The sequence below is a fragment of the Amyelois transitella genome, chromosome 13, assembly GCF_032362555.1.
Source record: "Amyelois transitella isolate CPQ chromosome 13, ilAmyTran1.1, whole genome shotgun sequence".
Taxonomy (NCBI): Eukaryota; Metazoa; Arthropoda; class Insecta; order Lepidoptera; family Pyralidae; genus Amyelois; species Amyelois transitella.
Genome location: NC_083516.1, coordinates 5418234 through 5430283, shown reverse-complemented (window position 1 = coordinate 5430283; position 12050 = coordinate 5418234).

Here is a 12050-nt window from a genome sequence, read left to right as displayed (position 1 = left end):
ACAATTGAAGATGGCACTGCAAGAAGGAAAATATTTATGCGCTTTATCAACAGAGTAACCACTGACTGAGTTTCATTATTGGCGCAATAATACAACAATCTTATGATGAATGCTCTCTCTGTCCAAACAATTAAGGATAACTGCATAATCTCCCATACGAGCAATCGATTACCTAATCGGCCTATTTCTGAGATCGTTTCTTTAACTATGATAAGCAGCTGCGACTGTGTCTGCTTTTTGAGTTTAAATTCGAAACTGGCCAATTGCTTATTCCCTATTCGCCAAAGTGTCGATTTACTATAAGAAACCAATACGGGAAAATCTTTAATTATGATAAGCAGCTACGACTGTGCTTCTTGAGTTCAAATTCGAAAGTGGCCAATTGCTTATTCTCTATTTGCCAGTGTCGATTTACTATAAGAAAGCAATACGGGAAAATACAGATTGTTTTTAAATTGACTTTTCTACCTGTAGGTATGACTTTTCCCTGAGGTACTCTGGCTCATCATTATGGTCATCATTCTAGCGAAGATATTATTATTATTTTTCAAATGTTAAATGCTAGTTTCGTTTATCATTCATGAAATTAATTTTGTTATGTTTTGTGTTCTTTTTTTACCACGAACTCTTTATAACTATTACAACGAGTGATAATTCTTGAAAATTTTCAGGCATTGGAACGTTTTATGTCCAATGGCATTGTAACAAGAATTAGGACCAATTGAAATAGTAGCGAATGAGGAACCCACCGAATCTCGGGAGTAGATAAGGGCAATGGGTTGATAGGAATTGTTCAATTACGTTTATTCAGATGGTTAAGAATGTCACTTACAATATTGCCTCTTGCCACACACAGGCGTCCACCTACCACCGGTTGTCTCATTGTTTGAATAAGAATTAAATTATGTCGCGGCTTTTATTGTGCTAAATCGTTCTAGCAATTTAGTCTAACAACATATACGAAATGGTTGGTATAACGATGTTATAAACCACGAGACATGACTTGTGATAACATTTATTCCCACAGTATGTGGGGCGAATGTTTGTTTCGAAATTGGTTTGAATTACGGGAACACAAATGATTTTAAAAAATGCCTAATCTTATTAAAAAATAACTGAACTCCTTAAAGCATTTGTTAATGGCATGCATGATTAATGGCATTTTACAGTATAAAATGCAGTGACGAGTGATTATTTTTCACTGGCTTTCGCTTTCTTTATTCATTTAACACTTCGCCTGTATGTCAGAGAGAGTGAAAATGTGTTTCTCTTTGTTGGTCTTAAGAAAACGAATTAGCAAGTAAAATATTGCTGATTAAGCTGCATACATTTAAGTATTTATGGATATAAATCTTCCTCAGAAAACTCTCTTTACAACATTTCAAATTTTTTCACTTTCTGAGATTAGCGCATACATACAGACAGAAAAAATAGGAGGACTCTATCATATGTAGTGATAGTGATTGCTTTACTACTTCAACTAAACTTTCATCTTTATAACCAAATTATACCGACGGACACATTTATGGGATTAAGTAAGTTTAAAGACTAATTTATTAAAATAAATGTTTCACACTTGCCACGACCTATGCCTACTTATTTCGCTTCACCCACATTCATCATCGTTGGTCAAATAAGATAAAGTTATATATGGGGATATGTTTCTAAATACCTATAGATTTCACCGGCTCCTCTATGACGGGACAAAGCTTTACTTTGTTCACGACAATCACCAACGTGAACTGCATCGTCCCACAGCACTGGCACAATTTCTCACCACACCACAACTAGGATGCATCGTCAACGTGCTGCAGTCTGCAGGGACCGTTTAAAACTAACCCGAATTAACATAATTGCGACAATTGGTCGGCCTATACGGCCATGTTGAAAAATTAATATCAACATTGGCGGCAGGCCAGTAATTATTACTATTTTACCCTCATAAACAAAGCTAAATTGTGCGCTCGCCTCCCGCATCAATTGGGAGCGTTGCTGCAAAATATGGATACCGCAGAATTAAGACTTCATGATTAACGGCGGGCAATAGATCACTGTGCTCAGTTTCCTCGCCCGTCATTTAGATTTTTAAAACTATTTTATTCTGGTGGTATTTATACGTCGTTATACTTTGCAGTCTAGAATGAGCCAACGTCCGAGCCAACCAAAAATCTTATGATGACATTAGTGATATTATAAGTTACTAAGGAAGTGAATTTAAATTTAATATTTAGAGATCGGCAGAGGATTCTAGAGCAGCGTTGTTTCTGTTATCTTTATGTTTTAACATCACATGAGCCCAACGGGGGACTTTCGGTGACGGAAATAAATACAATTGATGCTATTTCTAGAAATGCCAACACTAACCGTGAAAGCTAGCAATTTTGGTTGATTTTCCTTATTTCCAATCAACAATTTATTCAGGATTTTTAGTAAAGTTTACAGAATTTGCAATGTTTGTATACATGCATAGTTATTCTCAATCTTATACCTCGCCTGAATTTGCTTACTTATTACAAATCATGGGGACGTTTCTGTCCCACACCGATTGTATCATTTTGTATTTTCTTTTAACAACAAGCGATATTAACATCCAACAATTCACCCGAAGGGTCAAACAGAACACTATTTGAAAAATATAATTGAACAATTCCCCTAGACCCGTAAGGAATATAAAGAAATGCCTTATATCCATTATTGGATAATTTATATAATAACTACCAGTTATGTTAGGTTAGTGCAACAAAACAACGTGCGCCAGTCGCCGACTGACGCATGCGCATGCACTGGAGACCGCTGCTCGCGCACTCCAAAAATACACCAAGCACCGCGACTATCATTACCGTGATCCGACATTCGAGGCACATACTACTTCAATTACGACGAATATGTTTATGTAGTTTGAATGCTAACCCGTGATATTACGATGGGAGAAAAACATTGTGAGGAAACTAGTTTATTTAGACAATGTGTAACCGAAAAATGAATGAAGACGAGTTAGGTTCTCTTAGGCCTAAGCCGGATCTGGTTCAGTCTTGATTTAGTACGTACGAAACCGTACGTTACGTATTTTAGGCTTTTTGTCACAGTAAGCAAATTTTTACTCGTTTCCGTTAAAATGTTTGTTGACTTTTGGCTACTTACACTTGATGAGCACGACCGGGTCGTGGGGCTCGCATTGCACCTGGGTGGCGTTCATGGTCAGCAGTCCCCCGCTGCCCACCCCGCCACCCGCGCCGCTCGATTCCCTGTAAAACAAAATTAAAACAATTAAAATCTCTTTGTTCATCTTATGTACCTAAAATAAATCATATTTTTTTCTAATAGTGTGGTTAACACTATTAACAAAGAGAAAAAATATGTATTTTTGTTTGTTTGTAACGAATAAACTCAAAAACTACTGAACCGATTTCAATATTATAATACATAAAATAAAATCATGCCTCTTATTTCGTTATGTAATTTTATTTAAATACCAAATAAATAGTTTCTTCCTTTTTAATTTACTTTTCCGGAGAGGTATGCGTAGTTAGAAAATATCTGATTAGTTAAGCTTAATATTTATTACTAGGTTATAGTAATAATGTACTCATTAAATATGATTTTAAGAAATTACATTATCGAATATTAAAGAATCAAAGGATGTCTGGTGATGAAGATGATTATCTATATATATAAAACTCTTCCGTTACTGAGTGACTGACTGACAGACAACGCACAGTCGAAACTACTGGTCGTAGACAGCTGAAATTTGGAATGTAGGTTCCTTGGGATGTGTAGGGGAGCACTAAGAAAGGATTTTTGGAAATTCAACCCCCACGGGGGGGAAAAGGGGTAAAAACGTTTCTATGAAAAATCTTATTCCTTGGGTTTATAAACTTGAAACTTGGCATGAACACGTACATAGGCAAGTAAATATGTTTGACATTATAAGTTTTTTCAAACTACCCTCCAATCGTGATTTAGGGGGTGCGATTGGGTGACTGATTTATTAACGCACAGCCGAAACCGCTCGGTATAGAATTCTGAGATTTTGAACAGAGGTTCCTTTAGTAACATAAGTGAGCACTAAGAAGGGATTTTTGAAATGTCAACCTCCAAGGGGGGAAAACGGGATAAACTGAGCCGGGGCTGCGGGAAAGTTCTAACGAGATACCGTGGCTCCGGAACGCAAAGGGCAACTGAAGGAACGAGGTGGGTTTTAGTCAGTAAAAGTCTGACACCCCCTTCCGTTCCACCCAGAGCGGGAGAGGTCATTTGATGATTTCCCATCCTTAAAAAAAAAGACTTTGTATGACAACTTTCAGTCGTCTCTTTAACATACATAATCACATATGTACATAATTATGTACATACATGCATAACATTAATAACATCACGCTTTTAAATCCCTATTTTGTGTTAACTCTACCCATACAAACAGCTAAAAGGAAACAAGTGAAGAGACGAAATTTGTCCGCATCCATTTTCACCTAAATTCTTAACGTTAATGAGATTTACTTTTTATTATCAGGTCAACCTAATAGCCTCACATGTACGTATAACTTCGTAAGAATTTTCTTTCAACTCCTAACCGTTGAGGAGTTGTACCTTCCATCATCAGCTCATTCACATGGGATGATGACTATCAGACGCAAATACTTAAACAGAAGGAAATCCTGTAAGGCCTCTTCGTCTTATAAATCCTGTTTTTTTTTTTTCTTTTGAGACGATGATTTTGTCTCGCTTTACTTTTTCTATATAGATTTGTATGTATACTAATATTATAAAGAGGAACAATCTATTTTTTTATATGTTTGTTTGTTTACAAATCGATTATCGATAAACTCCGAAACTACTGAATCGATTTCAAACATTCACCATTAGAAAGCTACATCATCCCTGAGTAACACAGGCTATATTTAATTTCAGTTGTAACAAGATTTCAGTCTGTGGAAGAAAAAGCCCTGTCGAGATCATTAAAAAACGCTATATATAACCGAATTACACGTGGGCGAAGCCGCGGGCGGAAAGCTAGTATTATATAAGTTAAAGACCTTGTTGTATTCATATAATGCAAAAGAAAAACATGTGTCACAATCCTGATGGGATTTTCATATGAGGAGTAAAAAACCGATTTATGTAAGTAAATCGGGCCTAATGCCCGACCATTTAATTAACGACGAATGTAAGAAAACCAGTTTAAGTAGGTGAAGCTGACTAACCAATAACAGGTGTGAAGAAATCAATAGATATATCAATTTACTATTCATCGAGCTAATCGTGATAATATATATTTAACGGTGCGCTTAGAAAAGATAATAATCCATTCGCCACACCACACGGAGTCGTCAAATAAAATGAAAACAATACCCTGTTACTAACGTGAAAGTGGCGTGCTGTAGTAGTTAAAGCGAGAAAGCATAACAAACAAACATCTAACTCCATGAAACGCTGCCTTTGTAAGTTTTTGAACCGGGAATATGGTGTAAGCAAGCGGGAATAAACAGAACGCAGTCGTGTTGACCGCGAGGCGTTATAAAATTTAGAAAAACAAAGATTCTGTTAATGGTTTTTGGAGGAAATAGAAGGATAATAATACATTCCATAATCGCTCCAAAAGGCCTTTCAGCGTTCTTTTTGATTTCCGGAATAATTGTAGCCTCCACGATAAAGAGATATGAAGGCCTCTTAAAGATGACATGATGATTGTGTACGTAAACATATTGCAAAATCTTTTCACAGCAAGTAAGATCATTAACTAGCGTTTTCAGCAGGCCCAGATTCTCCAAGATCATTTTTAAATAATTGGAAACTCAATCGGGAAATTCATTATCAACTCACTATGAGTGATAGAATGGATCAATTAATCACCTACTATACTATCTTTTGACAAACCTAATTCGTTAAATAGGTACTTATTCTAAATAAATAAGCTAATGTTATAGACAGGAATTATTTGTAATAGGACGTAATGGAACTTACAACTTAGGTATAGTTATTAAAAATTTTCATAGAATCAGGGATACTCAGGGCGCCCTGGAACCATCGATAAAAATTTCTTTAAAGTATGGCCCAAAGATTAACACCTATATTGTAATTTACCATTCAGATCATCTGCAACTCTTTGTCAACAATTGCTGATCTGAATCTTGTAACACTGCACTTGGCATCAGTACTTCTTAGGAGACCGTTATACCCCCACGGAAGTAGTCCAGGATTAGTATGCAGCTCAAATCCGATCATGCAGTCGATCAAATGCCCGTGTGCGTATTGACGATGCAGGTCACTGGTATATTAGCGGCCCACCCAGCGAAAAGAGGCCATCCGTAGCCGTAAACACCACTTACAACCTTAGGGATTTGTGGTATACCGTAATTTTATGTGATTGTAATAAATTTTATATGATCGTATGGATCCGGACTAGTGATTGTAGGGTTCCGTTAGCAGGTTACATGGAACCCTTATAATTTCGCTTGTCCGTATTTATCTGCAGTTTATTTAAGTGCTACGGTCAGCGATTTTTGGTAGGTACTCGTAATACCTGCATAGGTCTTTGTAAATAGTAATGCAAACCAGTTTTATGATTATGCTAATATTTTTTGACATATTGGCTTCAGCAGTAGCCAAGTAAAAAGTCTTCGTCCATCTACTTAACAGACTGAATTATGCAAAAAATGGTATAAAGTATATATACAATAAATGCTCCAAACTTAAATTGTTGTCAACAAAACCAGATCGAGCAGTTATTGAGTTTGGGGATAATTAAGGGAAAAAATATATCACGCAAGTAACCTTTAATAAGAGCAGTACAGAACATTTGGCTTGCTTCTTTAAATGATTATGAGATTTACCAAGTACCTACCTTCTTGTGGGTGATAGGCTAGCAATCTGTCACTATTTTAATCTCAATTTCATCTTAGCCATACAGCTAAACATGGCCTTTCAGTCTTTTCAAATTGTTGTCTCTGTCAAATAACCCATTGAGAATATGCATAGGTGTGTAAAACTATTTATATTCTGGTAAATAGATCTATTTTCCAATCACTAGAATTTATTAATACATAAGTGAGTTATCAAAGGCATTTTTAAATGTTATAAATAATAACCTATTAGTAGGCTGCTATCAGTATTCTTTAAACATGGATCTAAGTGACTTAAATCAATATTTAGTAAGCCAAGCTCTTAATGATAATGACAAATTTTTGAGCAGTTTTCTAATCTCTTTAACCAACAGTTAAAAAGATAAGAAAACTAAGGTACCTAGTAAAATTTGTGAGCTTACCTAGTCATTCAGATACACATATGACCCATGGATGTCTTAAAAGGCTAGCAACCTGTCACAATTTGAATCTCTGATTCAGTTCCCGTTCCCGTCAAATTCAGTCTTTTCAAGACTGTAGGCTTTGTCTACCGCACAAGAGATATATACGTGATTATATGCATGTCTGTTTGTACCAACAGCAGTGTTGTTTCCTATAGGAGCTATGGTGAAACAAAAGATTAACCTCACCCTTTACATACAAAGAAACATCAGCAAGTAAGAAGTAAAACTACAAACTAATTGTTTTTTTAAGAAGTTTCTCTTAATCAGTGGGAAAAAATAGCATCAGGCATATAGGGATGCTGCAATTGAAACAAATAACCAGTTGAAGTTTGATAAACAAACATTGAATTAGACACTCCGGAAAATATGTTCTTTCCCGATTTCATGGGGAATTTCTATCGACACCAATTTGATTAAATAAATAAATTGCCCAAATTTCAAGACAGACAGGATGCTTTAAACTTTAGTGTCTTTGGTGTGTAGGTATAAAATTATTTTATTTTATCTATGAATTTTTTTCTCCATTTCTATTGCAATCTGTCAGTATTTTTAATTTGGCAATATTTCTTTCTTGTGCAGATATTCGGTGAGGCACATGTCTAGTGACATGCTCTTCCTCTACAGGTCAGAGTATATTTTGTGGTACTCTCCTTTAAGTATGCAAAGACATGGGAATATGCAATGAGTTGCATGTATATGTGGGTGAAGCTGAAGTCTATCCTTGTATGTTTTAACTCTCTCTGTGATTTCCCCTCTCTCTGCTAAATCTATGAATCAACTTTCTAGTTGATTTATAGAATTGATCTTTCGATCTTTTGTGGAGTGGTGTCCCACTGGAGCAACACATCTAGAGCAAAGTCTTTAGAAGGTGTTAAATAAATTACTAATAGAAACAGTATTTCTCAGATATGCTTGAATGCAGTTTGAAACAAAAAGGGCATTAACATGTAAATTCCTCATTTTATGATGCAAGTTGGTATAACAGTACAGAAACAAGCTTGCATTTCAGTTCAAGATAAAAATAGTATAGTGTGTTTTTTAGGGGGAACTAAAACATGGGGTGATAATAAAATGTTAAATAACCGTGCAGCTGTTTCCACTGCAGTTATCAGTGTTCTACTTGAATTGAATTAGTTTATTGGGAAATTAATGTTGTTATGTGGGTGGTCTTTTTAAACCAATTTTTTCTTGAAAACAGTTCAATGGGACCTACTGCCGCAAATCATTCTTCAGTAGTGGTCTAAATATAATTCAGCAAAATCGATTCATCATGTATTTGTTATCTTAATTGTAAAGATAAAATGATCAAGACAGCATAAGAATAGGTTCAGAAGGAAAACAGAAATGAAATTTGGGGATGTGCTTAATATCTGTCACTTTTTGATTTAAATGGATTGTTTACAATATCACAGAATACTTACCTAATTAATGGTCATTAAACATTTTGGTGTTAGTCTATTTAGACTATAGGGGCGTTTGTAGAGTTTAAAAGGAAATTAATGGGTTACCTTAATCAGGAACAGATAATCCTAATAGTCACAAAATATTTTCTCATTTAATAGCAATTGTCTGATTATGTTATGGAATATTGAGTAGAGAATGAAGAGTAAAACTGGCTTGGCAATAGCAACATGCTGCTAATGGTCTTCATATGACTTTATCAAGTAATAGAATTTGACACATTCAAGCACACGATAGGTGTTGACATTTGACACCATCGAAGTCAAGATACGACAATTTTAGGTCAACCTGTGTTGAAAGTGCGATGAACCTGAGTGCAGTATACTCACCGTAAAATGCTTATTGCCGGCACTTGCTTCCCTACGGAATGCGTGCAGGCAGGGCCCGCATTCGCTAAGAAAGCATTACCAACTGTTTTATTCACGTTTCGAAAGTTTCCACCACGGAAACCGGCCACGACAACAATCACTGTTCACACTGGTGGTCCCACAACAAATCTTACAGGAACGTAGAGTAACTAAACTGCACCAATAAAATAATAATCCACTGTTTTACAGACAAAAGGCACTGGTATCCATGTAGAACACAGTCAGAACACTCGCGCACAGTCACAAACATCCACAAATAATAGGACAAGACTGTCAACAATTCAATATGTGACACGTGTATATTAACAATTTGTTTATTTTGTATAAAAAGTAAGGACGAAAATAATAAGACGTCAACCGCACTACAAAATCAGAAAAACACAAGACGCGCAGCTGGTTTGCTGGTGTCGCCTCTCGCTCCGTCCGATCCGACTGCGGGTGTGCAGGCGGGTGGAGGGGCATGAGCACAACCGCGCCACCTATCGTTCCCGTCTCGTCCGTCTCGCAAGTCATTTCATTTCACATCACATTCATTTTATTTTATTTCGAAGTTAGCTGCGTTCGGTTTGCGATTGTTGTTGGGGGGCGATTTATTTTAATCAAATGAAAACGTCGACCAGCTTGTAGGTAGCTTGATAAAAAGATAGAAGGTCACTAAATTCAGAATTACGGTTGCCAGGTCGCCATACATTGTGGCCGGACATACTTACCTGCCAGTTTGGTCTTACATTTGGGTATAACACCTGCTCTGTTGACATTTTTTGTATTCAGACTTTGGGGTCTTACATTGTTTCATCACTTCCTCTCTTATAGTAGTTAGCTTGTTCTCTAATTACTCTAAGCTTGCTCTACGGGTGAGCTTCTTCTTGGGCACTAATTACTGAAAACTATATAAGTTTTGTGTATCTTTTAAATTTTAGTTGTATTATTCATATGTACATTCATTGTAACTACATGAATTGGTAAATAAATAAAAAAATAAATTCTTCAGCTTCAACTTCTAGGTACCTACCATTAGTGCTCGTGAGTCCAAATCAGCAAAGCCGGGCAACGTCGGTCTCTAGGAAGTTTTATTTATTGGTGTTTTTGTTTGTTAATTTCTGGGATTCGGAGAGGACGAAGTCGCTGCTCAACTGCAAAAACTGCTCGCAAGTTATTAAACACATTGGGATTTCAGATTGATTGATTATTAAATAATTTTAAAGATTAAAATGCTTGACTGACATGCTTTTCGGGACTAAGATACTTTTGGTACCTGCAAGTTCATAGAACAAACACTCGGATTTATTAGTGGTCGCATGTAAGGCAATGAATGTTGTGGGAGCAGTGGGAGTGGCAATCTGTATAATATTATACGGTTATAGGTATACCTATTGCGTTTGCTATGCGCTTGCGCATTGCATTGCACCTCCGTTCAACAAGACGTTCTACAGCGTTCAACGTTCACTCAGAATTTACCGATCATTGAAGTGGACAAACGAGTCTGGTGGAACGCGGCATGCGAATGGAAATATAAACAAGCATCGGCCGACTGATGAAAGCACGCGCAGTGGTTGGCCTTCGACGGAAATCTGCATGCATATTGCATATTTTTAATAAAAAATCCCACGGCACACTTTCCTTCAATTTTCGTGAAAGTACTATACTTAAATCCTTGACTATCTATCAATGAATCCGGCACTTATACTTTTCCCCAGTTTATTACCGTGGAGGTAAGAACCCCCACGTCTGTAATTACTGGTGATTGCCGGCAGATGAGTAAATGCACGAAATTCGCGGTTGCGGGGAAAGTGAAGTGTTAAATGCGACAACTTGATCATAGTGTATCGTCGGTTTCTACGCGAACCGGGAAGAGGACCCTCGATTGTCTCTGACCTCGTGTTAAAAGGTTTACAATGTAATTGGATGGTTAAATTGATCGTGATATCACGTATATTGTTGCACAACTTGTGCTCCTAACGTTACGAGATCCGAGATTTCCACATTTTCCACAGACTTACTTACGTTTTATGTCTTTTAAACATTATTTTTGTTTAAATAAGTATGTGGAAAGCTTTATAAGGAGTGTAACAAATATTGTAGTACATACATACATATGGTCACGTCTATATCCCTTGCGGGGTAGACAGAGCCAACAGTCTTGAAAAGACTGAATGGCCACGTTCAGCTATTTGGCCTAATGATAGAATTTAGATTCAAATAGTAACAGGTTGCTAGCTCATCGCCTAAAAAAGAATCCCAAGTTGGTAAGCCTATCCCTTAGTCGCCTTTTACGACATCCATGGGAAAGAGATGGAGTGGTCCTATTCTTTTTTGTATTGGTGCCGGGAACCACATGGCAATATTGTAATATGCGAATGCATTAAATGAATTATCTTGCTCAGCGTAAATAATTTTGAATGAAGACCTTGTTATAAAAGGTTCTGAACTATTCGAGAGTCATATGTCTACCTATTACGACCCGTTTTTGCTCCACAACATGCTTTTACCCTATTTCGTGGAACGGAAGTAGGGTGCGGGCTGGGCGCGTCCTTGAAAGCACACCGTGAATTGGGACCGGAACTTATTGAACTTTTTATTTCGGTTTACAATTCGATTCTATAAATAAACGTGTGAATTTCATTGGCAGCTTCTTTAAATCCAGTTTATTTACATATTTAATTAGATGAAATGGAAATTGTTAAATAATTATGATGCTCTCTCATCAGATTAATGTTTCCGCTCTCTGAAGATATCTACGACACGCTACTGCTTTTTAAAACACCTGTTATAATGACAAGATGATTGTTTTAATCACACTCCATTAAGATTGTTTAAAATTTATCTCCTTTTACGCTTTATATCAATGACCGACTAGCATCATCACAATAAATAAAAATAGTAATGTTTTGCATACATTTAGTGAATATCGCATATTG